Raw genomic sequence first — 16,497 nt, 5'->3', positions numbered from 1 at the left:
TCCTAACTCAAACGTAATGAGTCAAAAGGAGTGGTCATGAGTCGTAGTGTGTGAATCATGACCAAACTAGTTTAAGTGCCAAAGTCATTGTTGTGATTACGACTAAAACCCTATGAGTCATAAGGTTTGATTATGAGTCATAGGGCATGATTCGTAAGGTAAACAGTTAAGAGGCCCAATGTTTCTGCTCAGACTACGACTTATGGCGACGATCGTAACTGACAACATTTTTCCAATGTTTTAATTGGGGGCACCTTGGTCAGTTCCCCCTTTCCAATTGTGACCCACAACTTGAAAACACTTTGGGGTCCTATTATCACCCATAAATAAATCAAGTACACTCCCCAAAATCCCCAAATCAAGAACAACTTGGGTTTCTCAAGGTTGATCATCTAGGGCTCAAAGATTGATTCTTCACCATAACTTTTGATATCTCAGAAAATTAATATCTTCTCATAAGCTTGTTTTCTCTAAAGGCATGGGTTATATTGTTATTCATATGGATTTAAAAGTGGAATTGATTTATATGGGAACCTTGGGGGTTGCACCACACAGTGAGGGACCATGTCCCTCAAAATCAGTCACAAGCAAAAACACAATAAATAAACCAGGAAATCAACATAGTGCAGGAACTTAAAGAACAAATGATTTAACGTGAAACCCCCTTGTTCAAGGAAGGAAAAATCACGGCTTGCCGCACAAGCACCCAAAACTCTACTATAATAAAAATTTTGATTTCAGACTCCACCGAACCTAACTCTAGGTTTCTCCTACTTGTAATAACTATACTACAAGCTTGTCTTGACAACTCTGCCAAGAACACACCTTGATATTGATTAAATCTAACCAATATCCACCTTAGGTAACTCTACCTAAGCTCTCCCAAAGCAAGAATAAGACAAAATTACTTTTATAACATGAGTAATTCAATTACAATTCAGGACTCAACTCAATAACATTCACTCTTTTTATGCATAAGAAATAATAACTTGAGCTATACTTGAGCAATGAACCTAGATTGAGTTTATGTCTATCTCAATTTCTTTAATCTCAATTTTTGAAAAGACTAATTGATAGCGAAGAATCCTTTTCCTTTTATAGTTGAGTGATGATTATGGTTGAAATGCAATAGGTGTCCGAAATAGTATAAGTAGTACCTGCGCAGTTTGATGCACAAGAGGACAAAACTGTACAAATGCTTGCCAGTTATACTATAACCTTGAAAGTACAGTGACCTGGTCCCTTGTAGTCAGCTGCTCAATATCAAAACAAGAAACAACAATTTCCTTCCTTTTTGATGAAGACAAACCAACCACAGAGTTTTGAGCATCAATACGCATTCATCATATTTAATTAGAGTAATTACCAGTACTGAAGATGGATGTTCACCCTATCATACAATGCCATGCTTCAATTATCATGGACCTTAGGGACCTGTTCTCTTATTGTTAATTGATATTAAGAACTCTACTCATTGCTAAAATTTTAATGTTTTGCGCTATCATTATACATCATCATTTCTTGCCCCAATCAATAAGTTATACACACAGCTGTAATTCAAAATTTCCACACCTCGTACCTAGTTACCTTGTCCCTACCATATGACGTCAATATTCCCCCTTTTAGCATCAATAAAAAGTTAAAATAGTAAAACAAGAGTAAAATAAGCACAAGTTAGTTAACTCGTGGCTACTGGGGCAACACTAACATGAAGAATATCTTTAATAGAAAGAGGAAATACATGAAACATATATATAAAGATGCATTCATATGTAGAGGATAAGTATCATTGCAGTGAATAATTTAAATGTTTCATAGAAAAAGCCATGGGAATCAATAAAAGGTTAAATAGGTGAGGGACTTGGAAGGATAATTTGAAGAAGTAGAGCCAGGTTATGGTTTCTGCATCATGAAAGTATAATAATTCCTTGGTTAAATTCCTTATCTCTACATTCAAGATGAGAACCTCATATGTCAAAGTGGAAACCTTTTTCTTTAGGTTAACATTCTCATTTTTAAACTCAACAATGAAACTTTCAACCTCTTTAATTAGATATTGAATTATCATATTTAGTTTACTGATCTCTGTATCCTTAGCGGCTCTATATTGAGTTGTAACTACTCTATGTCTTTACTGAATTCCTTTTGGAAGTTGGTGCTTGATTTATTCTACACACACTAACTTTTGACCAGTATCTTTATACCAAGCATTTGCAGTAACCTAAGTGTATGCGTTCCATTCTTAGAAACAATACCAAAGTGATCAAATACTTTATTTAACCAGTAACCATAAGTCATGCCATGTTTGCCATTTTTCCCTAGAACCACTTTGTGTATGTGTTACATCATTAATGAAGGTAAACTAATGAACTCAAAACTTCAAAGATATTCTATTACGTACAATTCATCAACTAAAGTAAAGTTCATTTTTTCTGATCTGGGTAAAACTATTTTTTTTACAAAATCAAAGTCCAATTGCAACTCACTCTTGAGTGATTTCCTATTTACTACAACCACTAATTTTCATTTAACCTTTGATGTAGTTGCGAAAAAATCTTTTGATGTCTGTTTCCATGTGACAGTCCTCATACCATAATAGAAACATCAAAAATTCTCCCAAGTAATGCAACATCAATATTTTGCTTCTTCCCATGAACTATTTCTGTCATCTTTATTTCATCTTCATAAAACTCAAATGTGGAATAGAATTCCCTAGCTACCTTATCAAAGACTATGTGAATAGGTCCTTCCATGAGATGCATCCAGCCTTCATGTTTTACCAGCTCAACAAACTCCAATTTTCCAGGTTCTGTTAACATACTTTGTGTCAAAAATACTTCCAGTTAGCATCTTTTGCTTTCTCAAGAACTTATTTCTCACGTCTTTAGAAACAATCGTACTTCTCTCCCTATTTTTATTCTATTATTAGTAATCACAGATTTCTTGATAGCCATTTTCATATTTTTGGGACCAGGTTCCTCAGGAGTCTTCTTCTTTTTGGTAAAACTTTTAGACTTTTCACCAAAATATCTTAATATTTTTCTAATATTTGGTTTTTTGACACCAAAAATACCCTTTCTTGGCTATTTGACAGCAAAATGAGATTTTCAGCAACCCAGGCATCATCCATCAATGTATAAATAGAAAAATTTTGAGGGTTTCAAGATAATTATTCATCAATAATTTGAGTGAAAAGGGGGTTTGGATTTGGGAGAATATGGGAAAAAGGGTGTTTTTCAAAAAGATTTAATAAAGGATGTTTTATAATACTAAGCTCAGTTTCCTTTAAAAGACATGAAAATAAGGAATTTGTAGCCATTTGTAGATCCTTTCCACAAGAAAACTATTTATGACTGTAATTTTTCTTTTTGATAAGAGAAGGAAGAGGCATACCTAGATATAAAGGAAAGAATAAGCATGGGAAGGATTTTTGAAAGAATTGGATGTGATCAATTTTAATTCAGGGGTGATTCATCCTTTTTTTTTTAATAAGACAATTTTCTAATAGAGGAAAAAAGAGAGGGAATGGATTTATCTATTAGAACAAACAAAAATGCACATTCATGATACTAACTTGAGAGATGGAACTAGGTCCCTCTATTTATTTGAGTGAATCTTCGACTTTGCAGATGTCATAATTTCCTCTTCCAAAGTTATTACCATGGGTGTATACTTGCAAAGGTATGGTACTGAGTTAGATTAACATGCACATATTTTATTAAGGATACTTGTCTCATTGTAATAGAAAAATTTGAGGAGAGAAACTAATTCATATAGTAGGTTAGGTTAATTTGATCAATCCCAGCCTTGGCTTGTTAGGTTAAATACACCATGTTATACCAAAATTTGTTCTAAAAAATGTCCGAGGACTAGGTCCCATACTTAATATCCTTCAAATATCCAAGGTTCCTTCTACATTACTTTGAACTAGCTACCATCTTTCAGAATATTTTTCACCCTTTTTATCTCTCTTTTATGATAGAAATGCTGAGAAATCCAAGAAATTTCTTACTTAACCTCTTGTTTTCACTCTTGTCTTCTAATAAGAAGTTAGAATGTCTAAGGAGATAAGAAGAAGTGTGCTTTTAGTTTGATCTTCTAAGATGAATTTCACTGGGACCTAGTCCATTTGAAATCTTGACTAGACATTTCTTGAGGTTCTTCTACTTGAGCTGAAGTTTGTGACTCAGATCTTGGATCACCATCACTCCCCTTTGTATCAAATTGGTCCTAAACCCTAATCTTCATCAATATCATCCTTTTGAGCAGATATCAGATCTTTAGAAACTAAATATTGGCCACAACCTAGATTTTTCATTTTTTCTATCTCTACTTAGGACATATTATATGGAAGTTTCGGCTTTGGTTTTCCAAGGACCAGGTACCTTGACATCCACTGGTTTAGTTAAAATAAACTTACATGTATTATGAATCGCCATCTTTTCATTGAACAAGAAACTAAGTTACTTCCCATCAACTGTATATTTTTATCACCTTTTATTACATGAGATACTTCTACTTATAAGTGTCTTGAGAGAGAGAATACAGTAAAACCTTCTTGACATAAGCATTGAAATAACTAATAGTAGCAAACTTTTTCTAACTTCAAACCCTTTCTCTCTCATACAAACAAAATCATTTGTTAGATTTGGGAACCCACTTGAGTTTAAGTTCCCAGTAAGGGGACAGAGGTGTAATCAAATCCTTCTTTGCCCATCTAGGTAATGAGAACTTCTTCACATTTTTCAAAGGTCTAAAACCCTTTTGATAGGCATTCCCTTGTTGGATATATCTAACATTGATCATTCTTACTATATCATCTAGTTAATGAGAACTTCTTCACATTTTTCAAAGGTCTAAAACCCTTTTGATAGGCATTCCCTTTTTGGATATATCTAACATTGATCATTCTTGCTCTATTCAAACTTTGACAGTTTTCCTTTATGTGTCCATCTCTTCCAAAGTGAGTGCATAAATATTTTTGGTCTTTGTTTCTTAAATCATGAACCACCTTGCCTTGTGACCCAATTTATTGAGTTTTTTATTGATACCCAAGACCTTTACTAGTATTAAATCCTTTACAAGTTAAATTAGAAAGGATCTATGAGGATGAAGCCCATTGTAGGGATTTTTTGAATTCTTTCCTTAGACGGGCCAGGTCTCTTTCTAACTCCTTATTCTTCTATAGTGCAGTCATCAAATGCTTTTGGAAATACTTTATTTTTTCTTCAAGATCGATCTAAAACCTTGAGGTTTCTTTCTTCCCATTAATATTTGAATCATCTACCTTCTCAAGTTGACTCACTAAGCTTAGATTTTCAAATTTCAACTTAGAAATTGTTCCTCAGTTTCAGATATCTGGAGAGTCAAAGCTATCAACTCAAGCTCCTGATCTTCTATTTTTCTTCTAGAGTATTATTCTTCTCTTTATCACAAGCTTTATGTCTTTTCTTCAACTGACTTACTAAATTCAGAGTTTTAGATTTTATTTTTGTAACCTACTCCTCAGTTTCAGATATTCAGAAAGTCAAAGCAATTAACTCAAGCACTTGACTTTACAGTTTTTCTTCTGGAGAAATTTTTTTCTCAGTCATTTTACACATAGAATCAATCAACACATTTGCAGGCTTTTTTGTCTTTCTAGCAGAAGAGTTTTCTAAGTTTTCTTTATGGTCAGAAATTGTTACCTCATATTATTCTTCATCTTTAGTACTTTCTATAAAAGTAAAAAAGGAATTAAAGGCCACTTTCTCATTTTCCACTACCAATATAGAGGCATCTTTATGCTTCCCGTCTTCCTTTAATTCACTGGAGGAATCCCCCAAGATAGCAAAGGCCTACTTAACTGCAAAATCTGTTGTAGCCTTTCTGCCTAATTTTACATGGACCTGGTCCCTGTTCCTTCCTATGTCATCTTTAGTCCTGAGATATTCCTAATAGTCTATTTTGCGCATTGGCCAATCCTTAATAAAATGCTTAGGAATTCCACATTCGTGAAGAAACACCATAGTGCCTCTCTTTTTTTAGCTACTTCCACTTCTTTGAAACTAGGCACTTTTCTTCATAGCTATAACAATTCATTTTTCCAAATAGGCAACATTAGTGTCTTCTTTATTAGAGTCTAATTTTAATGCCCTCAGTGCCAGAGATATTTCCTTTTTTTCTTTCTTATTCTCTTGTTTTTGCTGCTTCTTGAGTTTATGTGTCCTTAAATTCCTAATAAGCTCATCCATAGTGAGAGTTTTCATGTTCCTTGCCTCAGTAATAGCATCTACTTTGCTTCTAGGAATTTGGAAAAACCTCAAAAATCTTCCTCACTTGCTTATAAAATGGAATCATTTCTCCTACGCAATGTAGCTCATTTGTGATGGAAGTGAATCTTGTATGCATTTCATGTATTGTCTCTCCTTTCATGGCGAAGGTTTCATACTAAGTAGTCAGCATGTCAACATTGGAATCCTTCATTTTTGTAGTTCCTTATGAGCTATTTTCAAGCAGCTGTGAGATATCTTTAGCATTTTCACATGCAAAAATCCTTTTGCGTTCATAAGGCTCAATACCACAAACTAGCAATTTCTTTGCCTTATAATTCTTCTCAATTTTCTTTCTTTCTTTATCATCATACTGTTGCCTACTTTTAACAACCATTCTAGTTATTTCTACTTCTTTGACTGCTATAATAAGGTCATGAGAAGCATCCAGAATAATGTCCATCAACTCACTATCCTCAGCCATAATGAAGTCAAATATCCTAGTTTTCCACCACCCAGAATATTTCCCATTAAATCTAGGTTGCCTAGTGGTAGATTATGCTTCTTCCAGGTTAGGTGGAGAAGCCATGCCGACCAAATCACTCTAGGTGTGAACCTTTTAGAGTATTCCAACTCTGATACCAATTGTTGGAACCTTAGGGGGTTGTACCACACAGTGAGGGACTATGTCCCTCAAAATCAGTCAAAGGTAAAAACACAGTAAATTAACCAGGAACTCAACACAGTGCAGGAAACTTAAATAACATAAGATTTAATGTGAAAACCCCTTGCTCAAGGGCGGAAAAACCACAACTTTTCATCACAAGCACCCAAAATTCTACCATAATCAAACTCTTGATTACAGACTCCACTGAACCTAACTCTAGGTTTCTACTGTTTGTAATAACTCTACTACCAACCTATCTTGACAACTCTGCCAAGAACGCACCTTGATATTGATTAAATCTAACCAATATCCGCCTTAGGTAACTCTACCTAATCTCTCTTAAAGCAAGAATAAAAGAACATTACTATTATAATATGTGTAATTCAACTACAATTTATGACTCAACTAAATTACACTCACACTTTTTGTGCATAAGAAATATGAACTTAAGCTATACTTGAGAATGAAGCCAGACTGAGTCTTATCCTCTCTCAATTTCTTTAATTTTGAATGTTGTAAAAAATACTTAATAGAGAAGCATTCTTTTTCTTTTATAGTTGAGTGACGATTAAGGTTAAACTGCAATTGGGCTAGGTGTCCTAAATTGTAAAACCAACACTTGCGGAGTTTATTATACAAGAGGACAAAAATACGTAGATGCGTATTAACTATACTATAGCCTTCAACATCCAGGGACCTGATCCCTTAAAGTCAGCTACTCATCATCAAAACAAGATACAACAATTTGGGTTGAAGGTTTTTGAATGATGGTTACTTGAAATAGTACTTTATGGCTATAATACATTTGTTCATGCTTTATCTATGTATTTTAAAACCGTTTGGGTGCATGGATAAAGTTAATGAGATAGGGTTCGAGGTATTTCCCCAATTTGATAATTTTTTTGAATTTTTTTTTTTAACTTGTGTTCCCTTAACCCACTTCCATAATTGGCCTTAAAATATGAATAATCACATGATTTGTCTTACTTGTGTAAACTATTGCATTACATAAATGGTTAAATGGATAGAAATGATTTTGGAAGGCCTTCTCCGCTGTGTTAAATTAGTTATAAACTACGGGGGTCGACGCATTCCCCTAAGATGATTTTCTTATAAACTACGTTGGTCGGGGAATTCCCCCAAATATCTCATTCCCCCAAGGTGATTAATAATTGGAATGACATAATGAATATTAGCTGGCAAGCGTAATTAGAGTGATGATATAAACAAAATGTGCCTTAATGATTGGTCCTTGTTTTATTGAACGGTAATGCATGTATATTTTAATTGGGCTTAAAGGGGGTTGTATAGCTCGCCGTGAAGGTAAAACTCTTGAAGGAATGATATTGGAAACCCACATTTACCGACTTTGGGGTTGGTCTTAATGATCGTGTGCATGTGGCACACTTTCTATATATATCTGTATCCTGGAATGACGTGAGATAGGGGATTCCTTGGTCTTTCTTGATACCTCGAGTTTGTATGACTAACATGCATTGGGGCCCTTTCGGTGGGGGGAGCCGGACCCACTTAGCCCATAGGTGACTTTTTTTTATAGTTGATGCTACACAATCCATGCTAATATTTGAACACTCATGCTAAACCTTGTTCCCTAAAATTAGAGACAATTGTTCGACAACTGCAGATATTTGTTTGAAAACTGCATTAATTGTCCCAACAACTATAAAATTTTTCCAACAACTTCGTACAGTTGTCCAACAACTTCACATTATTGCCGAACAACTTTGCACAATTGTTAAACAACTTTGATAGTTGTTGGGACAACTTCTATAGTTATTGAGACTACATTTATAGTTTTTGGAGCAAAAATGTTAAGAAAAAACTGAAAAAATTACTCCCTCCATTTCAGAAAGAATGACCTACTTTTACTTGACACAAAGCTTAAGAAAATAAAGAAGACTTTTGAATCTTGTAGTCTTAAATTAAAATTGTGTCAAATGTACCAAAATGTCCTTTAATCTTGTGGTCCTAAATATGCCATTTGAAAAGTTGAAATTAAAATATTTCTTAAAAAAGGAAAGGGGTCATTCTTTTTTAAACAGACTAAAAAGGAAAGTAGGTCGTTCTTTTTTAAACTGAAGAAGTATAACTTTTACCTAATTTTTAAAACTTCAAGAACCCCACTTAATTGAAAAAACTTATTTTTCACTTTTAATTCAAATCTCAACTTACCACCAAACAAAACCAGCTACCAAACAGTCTATAGTAAACAAACTGCCTAAAACTTTTAAAAAGCCAAAATCTAGCACCCGGTTCTAGTCGATCCAAACAGTATATAAACTTCTCAACTCTCTCTCTCTATCTTACTCACAAAACCCAAAAAAACTTCATATTACTAGTCTTCATCATCATCAATGAACTTGAAGATCGGTACAATTGACACTTGCAAGCCCATAAATAATGACGTAGTAAACTTACCAAAAAACATCACCTTACAAACAAAACCCCCACCATCCCCTTCAATTCTCATGACTCAACACTCGGTCGTCACCTCACATGTTGTTTAGTCTAAATCAGAATAACCGATGTGTTCTCTGTGTCAGGTGACTTTAACTGAATACTTCTACACCATCGCTGAACCTGAACTTAACCTTACAGGTAGTTGTAATGAGTTAAATGTTGTATATGCTTTTGATGGTTATGCTAGAGAATGAGGTTTGGTGATTGTCTTGTTACATTTACTATTGTTGGGTTAAGTGTACTTAATGCTATTATTGGTGCTTATAGTGAAAATCTTCTGATGATATGTATTGTCGGTGAACCTAATTCGAATGATTATGGGACTAGTAGGGTCCTTCATCATACAATTGGGTTGCATGATTTAGTCAGGAGCTTCATTGCTTTCAAACCGTCACTTGCTACCTGGTACTATTTTGTCCAATTTATATGGCCCAATTATAATTTCAAGATTCTTTTTTTTTAATAAATTTCTTTATACAACATTAACAACAACATACCAAGTATATTCCCACCTAGTGGAGTCTAGGGGGTAGAGTATACGCAGTCCATACCACTACCTCAGGTGATGTAGAGAGGCCATTTCCAATAAACCCTCGACTTAGAATCAATAACAATATAACAAACACAATACATAATTGTATATAAACTTGAATAGTATGCAAAAATAAACTAACAACGCTAGCCATAAGAAAATACTAAAACTATACATCTAAAACCATAGACAGAACACAACACCTACAAATAGGAAACTTCTGACACAAATACAGAATACTCCCCTGCAGTCACCGACACTCTCCCACCCCTAACTTTCTACCCTAATTTGCATCCTCCAAACCTTCCTATAAAGGGTCATTTCCTCTATAAGTTGTAACTTCTCCATATTACGTCTAATCACCTCCTTCTAATATTTCTTCTACCTACCTCTCCCCCATCTAAAATCATCTATAGCCAATGTCTCACACCTCCACACACGTCCATCAGAACCCCTCCTTATTATGTGCCCGAACCAACGTAACCTTACTTCTCACATCTTATCCTCTACCAAAGCCACCTATACCTTTTCCCAAATAATCTCATCAGTCACCCTATCTTTCCTGGTCTGACCACACATCTATTGCAGCATCCTCGTCTCTGCTACCTTTAATTTTTGGACCTGGGATTTCTTAAATGGCCAACACTCCACTACATAATACATAACCGACTAGACTGCAACTCTGTAGAACTTACCTTTAAGCTTTGGGGCCACCTTCATATCATATACAACCCCCGAAGCAAGCCTCCATTTTAACCATCCTGCCCCAATATGATATATGACTTCCTCATCAATCTCACCATCACCCAGAATTATAGACCACAAATACTTGAAACTCTCCTTCTTCTGAATGGCCTGAGAATCCAGTTTCACAACCATATCAGTCTCCTACGACACATCACTAAACTTATACTCCAAGTACTTCGGCTTGGTCCTGCTCATCCAAAAACCTTTAGACTCAAAGATCTATCTCCAAATCTCTAACTTATCATTAAATCCTCCCTGAGTCTCATCAATCATAACCACATCATCTACAAATAACAAACACTAGGGCACCCCTCCCTGAATATGTTGCAACAACACATCCATCATCAAGGCAAATAAAAAGAGACTAAGGGTCAATCCTGATGCAAACTATCAAAACTAGAAAGTGCTCCAAATCTCCATTTATTTTCTTCATACGAGTTTTTGAACCATCATACATGTCCTAAATTAACCTAATGTATGCCACAACATCCAATCTAGCCTCCAAGAACCTCCACAGAATCTCCCTGGGCACTCTATCATATGCCTTCTCGAGATTAATAAAAACCATATACAAGGCCTTCTTTCTCTCCCAAAATTGCTCCACTAATCTCCTCACAAGATTAATGGCCTCAGTAGTCAAGCTACCTGGCATAAAACTTAACTGATTCTCAGAGATAATCATAATCCTTCACAGTGTCAACTCTACCACCCGTTCCCTAACCTTCATAGTATAGCTCTATATCGTAATACTTCTATAGTTGTTATAACTCTGGATGTCTCCATTGTTCTTTTATAAAGGAATCATCATACTCCTCCTCCATGATTCAGGCATCTTCGCCACCCTAAAAATGATGTTAAACAACCTTGTCAACTACTCCAAACCTGCCCCGCCAGTGTAGTTCCAAAGATCTACGGGAATCTCATCTGGCCCTGTCTCCCTACCCCGACACATCCTACGAATAACACCCTTGACCTCCTCAACCTCAATATGCCTACAATGACCATAATCTCAACCTTCCTCAGACTTCTCCAATTTCCCCAACATGAAACCTTTGTCTCCCTCGTCGATCAAAAGTTTATGAAAATAGGACTGCCAACTCTTTCTTATAAGGGCATCCTCAACCAACACTGTACCATCATCTCTCTTCTTACAACTCACTTGGTCAAGATCATGAGTCCTCCACTCCCTGGCCTTAGTAAGCCTATACAACTTCTTATCCCCGTCTTTCTCCTCTGAATCCACAAACATGCTCTCAAAAGTTATTGTCTTAGCTCTTGTAACCGGCAGCTTAGCCTTTTGTCTTGGTACCTTATACTTGTCATTATCCTTCTACCTCTCCTACTCATCCTTTCTCTCAACCAACTTGGTATAAGCCACTTTCTTAGACTCCAACTTTCTCTTAACCTTTTTGTTCCACCACCAATCTTCTTGACGCTTACCAGATCGACCAATCGAGATACCCAACACCTCTCTAATGGTATCCCTAATGCAACTAGTCTTCATCTTCAATATATTATCCACATCCCCTCTACTCTCCCAAGCCCTCTCCTCTTCAACTCTTCTCTCATCTCCATAGCACTAGCCAACGTCAAGCTTTCCCACTAAATCCTAGACAGAGCCTCCACACTTCCCTTCTTTCTACCCTTATTGATTACTAAGTCCATCACCAACAACCTATGTTAAGTCGAAAGACTCTCACTAGGTATGAGTTTACAGTCTTTACATAGTGCTCTATCCCCTTTTCTCAGGAGAAAAAATTCAATTTGAGTCTTTGCCATTAAACTACAAAAAGTAATAAGGTGCTCCTCCTTCTTTGGAAAGCTTGAATTCACTATACATAACCCAAAATCCATATGAAAATCAAAAAGATAGTCTCCATCTTCATTCCTCTTCCCAAAACCAAAACTGCCATACAAATCATCACACCCTTTCGACAAAGACCCAAAATGCCCATTGAAATATCCTCTCATGAAAAGCTTCTAAGTGCTCGAGATGCCCCTAATCACCTCTTCCAAAACCTCCCAAAATCTCTTTTTCTCCTCCTCGCCCAAACCTACTTGTTGAGCATAGGCACTAATAACATTCACCGAAGACCCTCCAATGACCAACTTAATAGACATCAACCTATCACTGACTCTATTAACCTCCATGACCTAATTCCTAAGATCCTCATCTACTAAAGCACATACCCCATATTTTATGTCTCACGCTACCTGAGTACCACAACTTATATCTATCCATATCTCTCGCTTTAGTGCCTACCCATTTAATTATGACTTTTAAATAATTTAAATCATTAATTATTGTGATTATAATATTCTTAGGTGATTTTGAAATATATAAATTTTATTCAATATAGTTGAAGGTTTTTTGTGTGAATTGTCAAAATTTTGGAAGTTTAATATTAAAAGTTTAATCTTGAAATTCAATAAGTAAATTGGAACACAAGCAGTGATGAATTTGTAGCATAAAAATGTGGCACATGAATCCATGGTACTTTGGTAAATCTAAATATATATGGTTTTTAAATTTGGCGAGTATAATATTATCCGTTGGCATTTGTATTATAAGAAAGTTAAATGATACATTTTGTTGAATGTCAGAGTAATTTACTGCAGAGAAAACTTTATTGTGTCATTTTTACGTAACCCTATTGCTTGATTTTAGAATATTTCATTTTCTAGTATATTGCAAATTGTGTTGAATAGTTTAGACGATGCTCATGAACTGATTGATACTGCAATTTCAATATCATTGAAAGAGAGTAAGACAGTTTATATTGTTGGGTTCAAAATCGAGAAGGCATCATGCGGAAGCTAATAATGGCAAACTATTTGAGACGATAAGTAAGATTGATAAGAAAATATACTAAAACATAATATTATTGATATAATTCCGCCAATAGGCCTACGTATTAAAACCTAAATCAAAAACATAAAACATAAAAATAAATTGAGAGAAAATCCCTCCTAAACAAAACTCTTAAAGACTACAATGTAAATGATATTGTGTTTTTTATATTATAATAGGGGCTTCTATTTATAGAGATCCAAAATCATTCTCCGACAAAAAGGTTAGCCAAATATGAAAATATTTTATATTTTGCTTTCAGGAAAAATAAAAGTAATTAAGGTATTACTTTTACTTTACTTCTAAGAAAAGTAAAATTTAAATTTGGTAAAAAAATAAGGCAAAACCCCTAACACATTTCCCCTTTTTGGCTTGATTTTTATCACTTGATCCACTTTCAAAGTATGTATGAACTTCTTTTTCATAAAATCTTCATCACAGCTACTTTCCATGGTTATAAATAATATTTAAAATATTATGATTAAAAGTGGGTTAAAAATAAATTTTTTATTTTTGTTTTTAAAGATACATCTACAGTAATGTTGAAATATGCGTAAAACTTTCTCTCCACATGTAGTTGGACAAACAATCCTCATTATCATCAAATTGGTTGCAAACTAATTTGAACCACCTTGAACTTGTCTTCAACCTCGTTTTACTAAACCACTGGATCTTTGAACTATAGGCTCTAATACCACTTGTTGGGTCCAAAATCGAGAGGGTGTCATGCGGAATCTAATAGTTGCAAACTATTTGAGATGTTAAATAAGATGAAAAAAAAAAAACATAATATGATTGATATGATTCTACCAATAGGCCTATATATTAAAAACCTAAATAAAAAACATAAAACATAAATACAAATTGAGAGAAAATTCTCCCTAAACGAAACTCTTAAATGACTATATTGTAGATTCTATTGTTTTTAATGTTTTATATTTTCCTTTCATAAAAAGTAAAAGTAATTATTATATTAATTTTATTTTCCTTCTAAGAAAAATAAAATTTAAATTTAGTAAGAAAATTTGGGAAAAAAAACTAAAATATATTAGTATAGGCTTTAATTTACCGGGGATTCCACACCTTAATTTTAGTCATGAACTTATTCAATTTTCCCTCTCTCCCAAGTATTAATATATTTTTTAATTTTTTGACATAGATCATATGTTCTTTTTGTTGAATTGTATAGAAATATGAAATATGTTGTTGATGTTGTTTAGCTAGTCGTTAATGGATCTAGGTTTTGAAAGGTTGTGGATGTATCTCTTCTTACGTACCTTAACTATACTATTTGAACTCTTAAAAAATGTTTCCATACCTGAGTTGGATACTCTAAAAATGCATTACATTGGAGGAGCAGACTTGAACCTACTGACGTTTTTGAAGAGTTTGAGCAATATAACATACATAGTAAAAAAATTTAGATACATATTGTAAGCTAAAGTCTAAATCTTGAGCAGTTATGCATATATATCAGCAGTCCTTATATGTTGTTTCTGCCACTGTTTGTGTCTGAGTTGCTTATTTTGGTGTTGTTTATTTTTTGGATCATAGATTAAGTAATTTGATGGGATTGGAAGCATTAGTGGAAGCAGCAGCTGAGTTATTGAACAAAGCAGTTAAGCCAGTGCTTGTTGGAGGGCAAAAAATATGGGTTACAAAGGCATGTGATGATTTTGTTGAGTTCATTGATGGTTTTGGTTATGTGGTTTTAGTGATACCATCCACTAAAAGGTTGGTTCCAAAGCACCATTCTCATTTTATCGAAACTTACTAGGTAGTTCCTAATGGATATCCTCTCAAATACGAGCCTAAAGAGGCACTAAAGGTTAATGTTCTATTTCAGCATATTCAGAATATGTTGTCTGATGACAGCACTGCGATTACCGGGATAGAGGACTCGTGGTGGTGGTTTAATTTTAAGAAGATAAAATTGCCACATTGATGTGGGTGAGAATTAAAAAAAATGCAAACCTATAAAATTGGTTGTCATTTGGTATTTATTTCCATAATCATTATAATGATTTTTGTTGTTCTTATTTATCTTTTAGGTATGAGTTCAAAATACGGTATGGATTTATTGGTTGGTCTGTTGGTGCTACTCTTGGTTACGCATAGGCTGCACTATAAAAGCGGGTGATTGGATACAGTGGTGAAGGTAGCTTTTAAGTAAACAAACAAGCTCCGTTTGAATTAAATTGAAGAGAATGAGTTGCTGGTTTTTCCTGTTATGTCAAATACAATTTATGGTCAAATACTTGAAGGTGACCGCTCAGGAGATTTCAACAATTCTAAGGTGTGGGCAAAGGACCATTATCTTCTTGATAAACAATTGTGGTTATACAATCAAAGTTAAGCTCCATGATCGACCTTACAATGTGATCAAGAATTGGAACTACACTTGATTAGTCGATGCAATCCATAAACGAGAAGGGAAATGTTGGAAAATTAAGGTGATCCAAATTTCAATTTTCATCATCTCCTTTGTTTTCTTACTCTTAATGTCGAGTTAAAGGATTCATCTTAATGGAAAATATTGCACGCCTCAATTCTATGTAGGTTTATTGTGAAGAGGAGTGGGTGGAAGCAATTGAAACAATAAATGGAGCCAAGAAAGATTGTTTATGCTTAATTAAAGTGATTGTCCAGATAGATGATACTAGCAAAGAGCTGCTTGAATGGGGTTCTAGAGTCTCAGCAGCTAATAGTTGTCCACTAAACACCCAGTAAAATTTCTAGTGTCCAAAGAATTCAAACAATTCTTGCAACTTGCGAGTTATCACTGCACGAGTTGCCACTAAATGTTGTTATGTGTGTTTTTCATTTGAGCTTCTACTTTCCAAGGGAGGGATTTGTATTCCACCAAGTATTTCTCGTCACTATACGTGTTCGGTATTGGTAAATTTGTGTTTTGTCCCTTGGTTTTGTTATCTTGTTCATCTATTAAAAGGCTTTTCCCTTTTGCCTC

At 34.6% G+C, this 16,497-nt stretch overlaps 1 pseudogene; it reads left to right on the top strand.

Annotated features, from left to right (window-relative positions):
* Positions 1–9,293: 9,293 nt before the first annotated feature.
* On the top strand, positions 9,294–16,259 carry LOC107841388 (annotated as a pseudogene).
* Positions 16,260–16,497: the final 238 nt, after the last annotated feature.

This window comes from Capsicum annuum, unplaced genomic scaffold (assembly GCF_002878395.1).
Source record: "Capsicum annuum cultivar UCD-10X-F1 unplaced genomic scaffold, UCD10Xv1.1 ctg82735, whole genome shotgun sequence".
Classification (NCBI taxonomy): Eukaryota; Viridiplantae; Streptophyta; class Magnoliopsida; order Solanales; family Solanaceae; genus Capsicum; species Capsicum annuum.
The sequence above is the reverse complement of the archived record's forward strand: the minus strand, read 5'-3'. Positions and strand labels throughout refer to the sequence as shown.